The sequence below is a fragment of the Oncorhynchus mykiss genome, chromosome 32 (assembly GCF_013265735.2).
Source record: "Oncorhynchus mykiss isolate Arlee chromosome 32, USDA_OmykA_1.1, whole genome shotgun sequence".
Classification (NCBI taxonomy): domain Eukaryota; kingdom Metazoa; phylum Chordata; class Actinopteri; order Salmoniformes; family Salmonidae; genus Oncorhynchus; species Oncorhynchus mykiss.
In genome coordinates this window covers 17,227,475-17,240,025 of record NC_050572.1, presented here as the reverse complement: position 1 = coordinate 17,240,025, position 12,551 = coordinate 17,227,475, and the positions used below count along the sequence as shown (strand labels likewise).

The 12,551-nt window shown below is 43.5% G+C and overlaps 1 protein-coding gene across 2 annotated transcripts in view; it reads left to right on the top strand.

The window, feature by feature from the left end:
• Nucleotides 1-12,551, top strand: part of LOC110488023 (VPS50 subunit of EARP/GARPII complex) — a 245,974-nt gene that overhangs the window by 2,073 nt on the left and 231,350 nt on the right. The window lies entirely within an intron of this gene.

The following is a 12,551-nucleotide window of genomic DNA, read 5'->3' as shown; positions in this document are numbered from 1 at the left end:
ATATACAGCGTTCCTTCCGGTTAACCACAAGTGAAACAGTTTCAGATTATTCAGATACTGCCTAAACCAACTAGCTCCCCCCTGTGTGTTAACGAGGCCTATTTCCAATAGACTGTTTAATTTCCTGTACATTTCTACATGAAATCATAATTAGTTCCCCCAACTGTAATTATTAGCATTTTCATTCGTCTGTGTAGCCTAGCCCTGTATCTTGTTGATACCCCAGGACTGAATGACATACAGTATGAGTGTTGCTCTGTGTCATAGCACATCCTTTGAATGAACAGCTTAGGTTTTGAGACCACTGAAAAGAGGTAGGCTATTACATTTCTGTCTTCGATTTAGCCAGAGTCTCCTCCTGACTGAAGGCAATTTGGTAAGAAACACTTTAGGAGTCACATTCTTTATGTAATCACTGTATTTCAGCCTGACGTTACATTCACATTGCCTTATCTAGTCTCTCTAGTCATTCAGGGGCTGTTAAAATCATTATTCTGCATCACACTACAAAGAAGCCAATTGTTGGATAGATCGAAGTTGGTCATTCACCAAACGACACTCCTCACGTCAAGGATAACAATCCAGATAATGCCTAGCTGTACTGCAGAGACACTATTGCAGCAGTTTGGATGGGAGAGTGAGCCATTGCTTAGAAAAAGCAACCAGTCACAGTTAGCCATGAGGGGCTACATTTGTCATTAGCCACTAGTTCTGAGTGCAAATTCAATTTGTAAAGAGTGTTTCTCAGCGATGAAGAAAATGCCCTGTTTATAATGTTAGTCACTCTTTGGGAGACCTACAAGCCACTCTCCTTGACGTCTCTGTGCATTTTTGACCTTCTATGAGCTCCAGCTGAATAGAACTTGGAATGGGACCAACCCCATTATCCACCATGCAGGGTGATTCAAGAAGACGTTTCATTTCCTCTGTTCCAAGCCTGTTATTGACGGCCACAGCTTTTTTTTCTCCTACCTGTGTGGGCAGCAGACTCAAAGTCTGAAAGTTGACTGCTGACCTCTCCCATTTTGGCTGTCAAGGTTTAGGCCGAGCCGACGTGGAAGATGTCACACTGACGTGGAAGATGTCACACTGAACAAAGGCAATGACAGGGTGTGTCCAAAATGGCACCCTATTCCTTTTATAGTGCCACATTTTTAACCATATTTACAGAGTCATTTTTTATTATGTATTTATTTTTCCCGTTTGTCATTTTTTATTTAGCTTTTCGTGTCAAATATTAATTCCATTTTAAATAAATTAAAGTAACATTTTATTTGTCACATGCTTTGTAGACAACAGGTGTAGACTAACAGTGAAATGCTTACTTATGGGTCCTTTTCAACAATGCAGAGTTAGATGGTAAAATAAATAAATAATTGAAATGGTGACACGAGGAAAGAATACACAGTGAATAACAAATAAAAATGAGTATAAATACCATGACTATATATAGGGAGTAGAAAATAACATGGTTATATATAGTAAGTACCAGTACCGAGTCTATTTGCAGGGGTATGAGGTAATTGAGGCACAGTAGATATACTGTACATATAGGTAGGGATAAAGTGACTAGGCAACAGGATATATAATAGACAGTAGCAGCAGCAGCGTGTGTGTGTGTGTGTGTGTGTGTGTAATGCTGTAGATGTAGTGGAGATGTTTTTTTCTCCACCTCCCATCATCCTAAACACACTTGCTCGTGATACGATTGCATAGAAAGAAAACTACACCTTATCACCTGCTTGAAGAAAGTGTTTTATCATCTTATTCTTGAGTTTTGTTGAAGGGTAGAGGATGACCGCCCTGAAAGAGATTATAGCTGGGACAATACCAGTGTCGCGTTACTTGTTAGTGTCATGGCAAGAACCTAACGCAAAGCGGACTAATTTTGGAAACAAACATATTTTTAAAAGCAATTACAATACAGACAATGAGCATTGAGCACAATGTGACTAATACAATTTGATTTGATGTTTGTAAGTGTTTGTAATGGGCTGATTGGTTGGCTATTTGAGTCAGTAAAGGGGGCTTAGGTAGCGGAATGACCCTCCAAGCCTGGGGCTACACTTGAAAATATGGCAAATAGGAGTGTCAATATTGTACGCTGTTATCCTCAGTAATTTTCCATCCAAGTTGTCAGACCCCGGTGGCTTGTCATTGTTGATAGACAACAATCAATTTTCACCTCCTCCACACTCACTTTACTCCATTCAAAATTACAATGCTTGTCTTTCATAATTTGGTCAGATAAACTTGGATGTGTAGTGTCAGCGTTTTGTTGCTGTCATGCCTAAGTTTGCCATTTTCTATTTATTTTTTAAGTAGTTTCAGTTGGTTTTGTGATGAATGAGCCATCTGATTCTTTTAAGGATGGAGATGAGTTTGCCTTTTTCTCCTAAAATGTCATTTTTAGGTGCTCCAAAGCTTTTTACTGTCCTCCTTTGTCATTTATCGTTGTTTCATAGTGTAGTTTCTTCTTTTTTTTCAGTGTAGTCACATGATTTCTCAATACGTTCTCCAATGGGTTGTGCAGCTAGACTTATGCCAGAGTACTTTTTATTTTCTATGGTTCTCATTCTATCTAGCTTGACCTTTAATGAGTTTGGACAGATGTGATACAAGGAGCAGCGAGGGAAAAGCGGTTCATATTTTTACTTTCTACCTCCTACCACACACCATCAAACCAAGTGGGGTTGGGGGGTCAAACTAGAGTCATACAGGCCTATATAAGGCTGTGGTTCAAACCATACTATTCACATAGAGCAAACTGGTTTGGGTGTGGTTCAAACCATACTATTCATATACGGTACCTGTCAAAAGTTTGGACACCTACTAAATTCAAGGGTTTTTCTTTATTTGTACTATTTTCTTCATTGTAGAATAATAGTGAAGGCATCAACAAACACTATGCAATAACACATGGAATCATGTAGTAACCAAAAAAGTTTTAAACAAATCAAAAAATATTTTAGATTCTTCAAAGTAGCCACCCTTTGCCTTGATGACAGCTTTGCACACTCTTGGCATTCGCTCAACCAGCTTCACCTGGAATGCTTTTCTGACAGTCTTGAAGGATTTCCCACGTATACTGTGTACTTGTTGGCTGATTTTCCTTCACTCTGCGGTCCGACTCATCCCAAACCATCTCAATTGGGTTGAGGTTGGGTGATTGTGGAGGCCAGGTCATCTGATACAGCACTCCATCACTCTCCTTGGTCAAATAGCCCTTACACAGCCTGGAATTCCTGTTGAAAAACAAATGATAGTCCCGCTAAGCACAAACCAGATGGGATGGCGTATCGCTGCAGAATGATGTGGTTGTGTGCTGGTAACTGTAATGAACTTATCCTCTGCAGCAGAGGTAACTCTGGGTCTTCCTTTCCTGTCTCGGTCCTCATTGAGAGCCAGTTTCATCATAGCGGTTTTTGCAACTGCACTTTTTAAGAAGCTTCTTTACTTTTTCCACATTGATTGACCTTCATGTCTTAAACTAATGATGGACTGTTGTTTCTCTTTGCTTATTTGAGCTGTTCTTGCCATAATATGGACATAGTCCTATTTGGTAAAAGACCATCTTCTGTATACCTCCCTTGTCATAACACAACTGATTGGCTCAAACGCATTAAGGAAAGACATTTCACATTAACTTTTAACAATGCACAACTGTTAATTGAAAGGCATTCCAGGTGACTTGCTCATGAAGCTGGTTGAGAGAATGCCAAAGCTGTCAAGGCAACGGGTGGCTACTTTGAAGAATTTCAAATATAAAACATTAACTTTTTTAAATATATAATTTTGATGTCATTTTTGATGTTATTACCAATTTATTTGGTTACTACATAATTCCATTTGGGTTATTTCATAGTTTTGTCTTCACTATTGTTTAACAATGTAGAAAATAGTGAAATTTAGGAAAAACCCTTGAATGACTGGTACTGTAGCTCAAAGTTGTTTGGCTGTGGTTCAAACCATTCATCCTCCAGATATCTTTTCTAGTTCTGCTGTGTTTGATTGACGCATGCTGCCATCCGATGTACACCCAGATAAGTCCGAGAATGGTCGATGGGCGGGTCTAAATTCATTTATCCAGAAGACTGCCATCATAGGATTCATGTAACCTTGCAAGGCTGTACAAGGCTGTGTCTCCTCTTTTGACAACTCATTTGGAATACAGACATATACTCATTCCTTAAAAGGAGGCAAGCTCTTTCTCCCTGACAGATACGTGTTGTTGTAGGTGCCTCTCTTTGTAGCCCTGAGATACTTTTCTCTCTTTCCTCTTTTGGGGCCCTTTATTTGTACAAACCACATTTCATTTAGTTCTCTGACTAAACAGCAGATCACATATGCTAGAATTCCTTTGATATATATATTTTTTACAGTCAATCTTTTCTTCCCTAGTACATTTTAAGAGGCTTTTGTGGGCACTTAATAATTCAGACATTTAATCAAGTCTCCACAGTCCCTTGAAGTGACAGATGTTGCAATCATTACAATTCACTTCTTTCAAGCCCACTGTGTGTCCTAATAATCTCTCTTAAGTGTACACTCGTTCACTACTCAGTGTAAATGCATCAAATTGGTGTTGGCATATTACCATACACCATTAATTTCCTTTCAAATTCATGAAGGGAAGTGAACAATTGCACACTTCAGGAGTAAGGAGAGATAATTAGGATGTACCCTCTAGTGGTGCGTGGGTCAGCTGTTTGTTCACCCCACCAGCCCGCAATTTCTAATACCCACCCGCAACCGCCGGACTAGACACTGCGTGTACAAAACATTAGGAACACCTTCGTTAAATTGGCCTCAATTCGTGGGGGCATGGACTCTACAAGGTGTTAAGTGTTCCACAGGAATCCCGGCCCATGTTGACTCTAAGTTGGCTGGATGTCCATTGGGTGGTAGACCATTCTTGATACACACAGGAAACTGTTGAGCATGAGAAACCCAGCAGCGTTGTATTTCTTGACACAAACAGGTCCACCTGGCACCTACTACCACACCACGTTCAAAGGCATTTATAGAATTTTCATTTCCCATTCACCCTGTGAATGGCACACATACACAATCCATGTCTTAAGGCTTAAAACTCCTTCTTTAACTCGTCGCTTCCCCTTCATCTACACTGATTGAAGTGGATTTCACAGGTGACATCAATAAGGGATAATAGCTTTCACCTGGATTCACCTGGTCAGTCTGTCATAATGTTTTGTACATTCAGTGTTCAGACAAACCCGTTACTGACCGGTGTATAAAATCAAACACCGGAGCAGAAGGCAGACGTTTTACGTGCCCCCAACCAATTGTTTTCTTTGTTCGTTTATCTGCATTTAACTTTTTTTACTCTTTTTGCACATAATGTTGCCGCTACCGTTTCTTATGACAAAAAATAACTTATAGACATCAGGACTGCGATTACTCACCACGGACTAGCAGAATCCTTTTTCTTCTTTCACGACTCTAACGAGCCCGAGGTGGAGGATATACAGCTCCCTCGGGAACAGGCCCCAAACCCAGTTATCTACGTGAAGAGGAGGCGAAGAAAGAGAGGCCGGAGGGCAGGCTGCCTTCTGAGGAGTTGGAGGCAATCAAATAAATCCCCACTCCCCTCAATTCTGCTAGCAAACATGCAATCTTTGGACAATAAAATGGACGAGTTACTGCGAAGATTAAACTACCAACAGGACATTAAAAATGGTAACATCTTATGCTTCACGGAGTCATGGCTGAACAATGACAATATCAACATACAGCTGGCTTGGTTATACATTGTACCGGCAGGATAGAACAGCAGCGTCTGGTAAGACAAGGGGCGGTGGTCTATGTATTTTTGTAAACAACAGCTGGTGCACGATATCTAAGGAAGTCTTGAGCTATTGCTCACCTGAGGTAGAGTTTCTCATGATAAGCTGCAGACCACAATACCTACCAAGAGAGTTTTCATCTATATTCCTTGATGCTGTTTTACATACCACCACAGTCAGAGGCTGGCACTAAGATAGCATTGAATGAGCTGTATTCCGCCATAAGCAAACAAGAAAATGCTCACCCAGAGGCGGTGCTCCTAGTACCTGAGGACTTTAATGCAGGGAAACTTAAAACAGTTTTACCAAATTTCTATCAGCATGTTAAATGTGCAACCAGAGGGAAAAGAACTCTGGACCACCTATACCTCACACAGAGATGCATACAAAGCTCTCCCTCGCCCTCCATTTGGCAAATCTGACCATAATTCCATCCTCCTGATTCCTGCTTGCAAGAAAAAATTAAAGCAGGAAGCACCAGTGACTAGATCAATAAAAAAGTGGTCAGATGAAGCAGATGCTAAACTACAGGACTGTTTTGCTAACACAGACTGGAACATGTTCTGGGATTCCTCCGATGGCATTGAGGAGTACACCACATCAGTCATTGGCTTCATCAATAAGTGCATCGATGATGTCATAATCACAGTGACAGTATGAGCATACCCAACCAGAAGCCATGGGAATTACAGGCAGCATCCGCACTGAGCTGAAGGCTAGAGCTGCTGCTTTCAAGGAGCAGGACTCTAACCCTGAAGCTTATAAGAAATCCCGCTATGCCCTCTGACAAACCATCAAACAGGCAAAGTGTCAATACAGGACTAAGAGTCGTTCTACTCCGGCTTTGACACTCGTCGGATGTGGCAGTGCCTGCAAACCATTATACTACAAAGGGAAGCACAGCCGAGAGCTGCCCAGTGACACAAGCCTACCAGACGAGCTAAATAACTTCTATGCTCACTTCGAGGCAAATAACACAGAAACGTGTGATCACGCTCTCCGCTGCCAATGTGACTAAGACCTCAAGACAGGTCAAGGCTGCAGGGCCAGACGGATTACAAGGACGTGTACTCCGAACATGCGCTTACCAACTAGTAAGTGTCTTCACTTACATTTTCAACCTTTCCCTGACTGAGTCTGTAATACCAACATGTTTAAGCAGAACACTAAGGTAACTTGCCTAAATGACTACCGACCTGTAGCACTCACGTCTGCAGCCATGAAGTGGTTTGAAAGGCGGGTCATGGCTCACATCAACAGCATCATCCCAGAAACCCTAGACCCACTCCAATTTGCATACCGCCCCAACAGATCCACAGATGATGCAGTCTATTGCACTCCACACTGCCCTTTCCCACCTGGACAAAAGGAACACCTATTGCTATTCATTGAATAGCACAACATGCTATTCATTGACTTCAGCTCAGAGTTCAACACCATAGTGCCCTCCAAAGCTCAACACTATGCTTAGGACCCTGGGACTAAACACATCCCTCTGCAACTGGATCCTGGACTTCCTGACGGGCCACCCCCCAGTTGGTAAGGGTAGGTAACAACACATCCTCTTCTCTGATCCTCAACACAGGCGCCCCCCAGGGGTGCGTGATCAGCCCCCTCCTGTACTCCCTGTTCACTCATGACTGCACGGCCAGGCACTACTCCAACACCATCATTAAATTTGCCGATGACACAAAAGTGGTAGGCCTGATCGCCGACAACAATGAGACAGCCTATAGGGAGGAAGTCAGAGACCTGGCCGGGTGGTGCAAGGACAACAACCTTTCCCTCAACGTGATCAAGACAAAGGAGATAATTGTGGACTACAGGAAAAAGAGGAATGAACACGACGGGGCTGCAGTGGAGCAGGTTGAGCGCTTCAAGTTCCTTGGTGTCCACATCATCATAAAGCTAACATGGTCCAAGCACACCATGACCGCCGTGAAGCGGGCACGACAAAACCTATTCCCCCTCAAGAGACTGAAAAGCATGGCATGGGTCCTCAGATCCTCAAAAGGTTATACAGCTGCACCATCGAGATCATCTTGACTGGTTGCATCACTGCCTGGTATGGCAACTGCTCGGCCTCCGACCACAAGGCACTACAGAGGGTAGTGCGAACGGCCCAGTACGTCACTTCCTGCCATTCAGGACTTCTGTACCAAGCGGTGTCAGAGGAAGGCCCTAATTTGTCAAGCACTCCAGCCACCCTAGTCATAGACTTATCTCTTCTAACATACCGCAAGCGATACCGGAGCGCCAAGTCTAGGTTCAAGATGCTTCTAAACATCTTCTACCCCCAAGCCATAAGACTCCTGAAAGGCTTGCAAAATGTCTACCAAGACTATTTGCATTGCCTCCCCCCTTCTCCACACCACTGCCACTCTTTGTGAGAGCTCAGTGACTTTCAACGTGGCACCGCCATAGGTTGCCACCTTTCCAACAAGTCAGTTTGTGAAATTTCCACACTGCTAGAGCTGCCCCTGTCAGCTGTAATTGCTGTTATTGTGAAGTGGAAACGTCTAGGAGCAACATTGGCTCAGCCGCAAAGTGGTAGGCCACACAAGCTCACAACGGGAACGCCGCGTACTGAAGCCGTCTGTCCTAGGTTGCCCTACTCAGTTCAAAAACTGCCTCTGGAAGCAACGTCAGCACAAGAACTGTTCTTCGGGAGATTCATGAAATTGGTTTCTGTGGCCGAGCAGCCGCACACAAGCCTAAGGTCACCATGTGCAATGCCAAGCATCGGCTGGAGTGGTGTAATACTCACTCCCATTGGACTCTGGAGCAGTGGAAACGCATTCTCTAGAGTGATGAATTTCGCTTCACCATCTGGCAGTCCGACGGACAAATCTGGGTTTGGCGGATGCCAGGAGAACGTGACCTGCCCCAATGGATAGTGCAAACTGTAAAGTTTGGTGGAGGAGGGGAATAATGGTCTGGGCCTATATTTTATGGTTTGGGCTAGTGCTACAGCATAAAATACCTACTGCAAATGCTACAGCATTAAATTACATTCTAGACAATTCTGTGCTTCCAACTTTGTGGCAACAGTTTGGGGAAGGCCCTTTCCTGTTTCAGCATGACAATGCCCCTGAGCACAAAGCAAGGAACATACAGAAATGGTTTGTCAGGATTGGTGTGGAAGAACTTGTCAGGGCTCTGTGCAGCCCAGTCATCAACACCATCAAACACTTTTGGGATGAATTGGAACACGGACTAATCGCCAAACAGCAGTGCCCGACCTCACGAATGCTCTTTTCGCTGAATGGAGTCCCCGCAGCAATGTTCCAACATCTAGTGGAAAGCCTTGCCAGAAGAGTGGAGGCTGTTATAGCAGCAAAGTGGGGACCAACTCTATATTAATGCCAATGATTTTGGAATGAGATGTTCGGTGAGCACGTGTCCACATACTTTTGGTCATGTATTGTACATCTCAACCTAGCAAAAAAAGAAACGTCCTCTCACTGTCAACTGCGTTTATTTTCAGCAAACTTAACATGTGTAAATATTTGTTTGAACATGAGATTCAACAACTGAGAGCCAAACCGAACAAGTTCCACAGACATGTGACTAACATAAATTAAATAATGTGTCCCTGAACAAAGGGGGGGTCAAAACCAAAAGTAACAGCCAGTATCTGGTGTGGCCACCAGCTGCATTAAGTACTGTAGTGCATCTCCTCCTCATGGACTGCACCAGATTTGCCAGTTCTTGCTGTGGGATGTTACCCCATTCTTCTACCAAGGCACCTGCAAGTTCCTGGACATTTCTGGGGGGGAATGGCCCTTACCATCCGATCCAACAGACCCCAGACGTGCTCATTGAGATCTGGGCTCTTCGCTGGCCATGGCAGAACTCTGACATTCCTGTCTTTCAGGAAATCACACACAGAATGAGCAGTATTGTTGGTGGCATTATCATGCTAGAGGGTCATGTCAGGATGAGCCTGCAGGAAGGGTACCACATGAGGGAGGAGGATGTCTTCCCTGTAACACACAGCATTGAAATTGCCTTCAATGTCAACAAGCTCAGTCGAATGATGCTGTGAGATACCACCCCAGACCATGACGGACCCTCCACCTCCAAATCGATCCTGCTCCAGAGTACAGGCCTCGGTGTAATGCTCATTCATTCAACAATAAATGCGAATCCGACCATCATCCCTGCTGAGACAAAACCGCAACTCGTCAGTGAAGAGCACTTTTTGCCAGCCCTGTCTGGTCCAGCGACGGTGGGTTTGTGCCCATAGGCGACATTGTTGCCGGTGATGTCTGGTGATGACCTGCCTTTACCACCGGCCTACAAGCCCTCAGTCCAGCCTCTCTCAGCCTATTACGGACAGTCTGAGTACTGATAGAGGATTCCTGGTGTAACTCGGGCAGTTGTTGTTGCCATCCTGTACCTGTCTCACAGGTGTGATGTTCGGATGTACTGATCCTGTGCAGCTGTTGTTACACGTGGTCTGCCACCACGAGGACGATCAGCTGCCCGTCCTGTCTCCCTGTAGCACTGTTTTAGGCGTCCCACAGTATGGACATTGCAATGTACAGTGGGGCAAAAAAGTATTTAGTCAGCCACCAATTGTGCAAGTTCTCCCACTTAAAAAGAGGAGAGAGGCCTGTAATGTTCATCATAGTCTTCTACTTCTTCTTCAAATATGACAAAATCACATTGTAGGATTTTTTTAATGAATTTATTTGCAAATTATGGTGGAAAATAAGTATTTGGTCAATAACAAAAGTTTATCTCAATACTTTGTTATATACCCTTTGTTGGCAATGACAGAGGTCAAACGTTTTCTGTAAGTCTTCACAAGGTTTTCACACACTGTTGCTGGTATTTTGGCCCATTCCTCCATGCAGATCTCCTCTAGAGCAGTGATGTTTTGGGGCTGTTGCTGGGCAACACAGACTTTCAACTGCCTCCAAAGATTTTCTATGGGGTTGAGATCTGGAGATTGGCTAGGCCACTCCAGGACCTTGAAATGCTTCTTACGAAGCCATTCCTTCGTTGCCCGGGTGGTGTGTTTGGGATCATTGTCATGCTGAAAGACCCAGCCACGTTTCATTTTCAATGCCCTTGCTGATGGAAGGAGGTTTTCAATCAAAATATCACGATACATGGCCCCATTCATTCTTTCCTTTACACGGATCAGTCGTCCTGGTCCCTTTGCAGAAAAACAGCCCCAAAGCATGTTTCCATCCCCATGCTTCACAGTAAGTATGGTGTTCATTGGATGCAACTCAGCATTCTTTGTCCTCCAAACACGACGAGTTGAGTTTTTACCAAAAAGTTATATTTTGGGTTCATCTGACCATATGACATTCTCCCAATCTTCTTCTGGATCATCCAAATGCTCTCTAGCAAACTTCAGACGGGCCTGGACATGTACTGGCTGAAGCAGGGGGACACGTCTGGCACTGCAGGATTTGAATCCCTGGCGGCATAGTGTGTTACTGATGGTAGGTTTTGTTACTTTGGTCCCAGCTCTCTGCAGGTCATTCACTAGGTCCCCCCGTGTGGTTCTGGGATTTTTGCTCACCGTTCTTGTGATAATTTTGACCCCACGGGGTGAGATCTTGCGTGGAGCCCCAGATCGAGGGAGATTATCAGTGGTCTTGTATGTCTTCCATTTCCTAATAATTGCTCCCACAGTTGATTTCTTCAAACCAAGCTGCTTACCTATTGCAGATTCAGTCTTCCCAGCCTGGTGCAGGTCTACAATTTTGTTTCTGGTGTCCTTTGACAGCTCTTTGGTCTTGGCCATAGTGGAGTTTGGAGTGTGATTGTTTGAGGTTGTGGACAGGTGTCTTTTATACTGATAACAAGTTCAAACAGTGCCATTAATACAGGTAACGAGTGGAGGACAGAGGAGCCTCTTAAAGAAGAAGTTACAGGTCTGTGAGAGCCAGAAATCTTGCTTGTTTGTAGGTGACCAAATACTTATTTTCCACCATAATTTGCAAATAAATTCATAAAAAATCCTACAATGTGATTTTCTGGATTTTTTTCTCATTTTGTCTGTCATAGTAGAAGTGTACCTATGATGAAAATTATAGGCCTCTCTCATCTTTTTAAGTGGGAGAACTTGCACAATTGGTGGCTGATTAAATACTTTTTTGCCCTGGCCACATCTGCAGTCCTCATGCCTCTTTGCAGCAGTTCTGATTTCAGTTCTGCTTGGATGCATATTTTATGTGGTTGAAATACTATGAGCTTTTATGATGCTGATAAAGACAGCACCTCTATAGACGGTATCTAACTGCACATTCACATTCTCTCAAGATGCTGAAAGAAAGAAATCATGTTTCTCCACTCTTGTTCCTGAGTAAGAATGTAGCATACAATTGGTGTATCATTTTACTGTAAGTTAGTATTAAGGTTGTGTGAGAGGTTATAGACCTCCAGTCAGTGTCCAGATTTCAGTTTCCGTTTAACCCATCTGAACAGTAGGCTACAGTTCCCTTCATGTATCATAAGCCTGTTTTGAAGTCCCTGTCTTGTGACTGTCAAATGTATATAGCACCTCAATTATCACAAAACACAGCCGGAACTGCTATCATCCTCATTTTTCACTTCACCTAATCTTTTCCGAACGTTACTTTTCTGGCCCTCCCTTCTCTATATTTTCAACTCTCCATTTGGCAGCTTTTCGATGATTTAATTCAATTCCTACATTGTCTGCATCAACATTAACTTTTTCTACCGGTTCCCTAAAGCATTTGGCGATTGGCATGTAGGCTA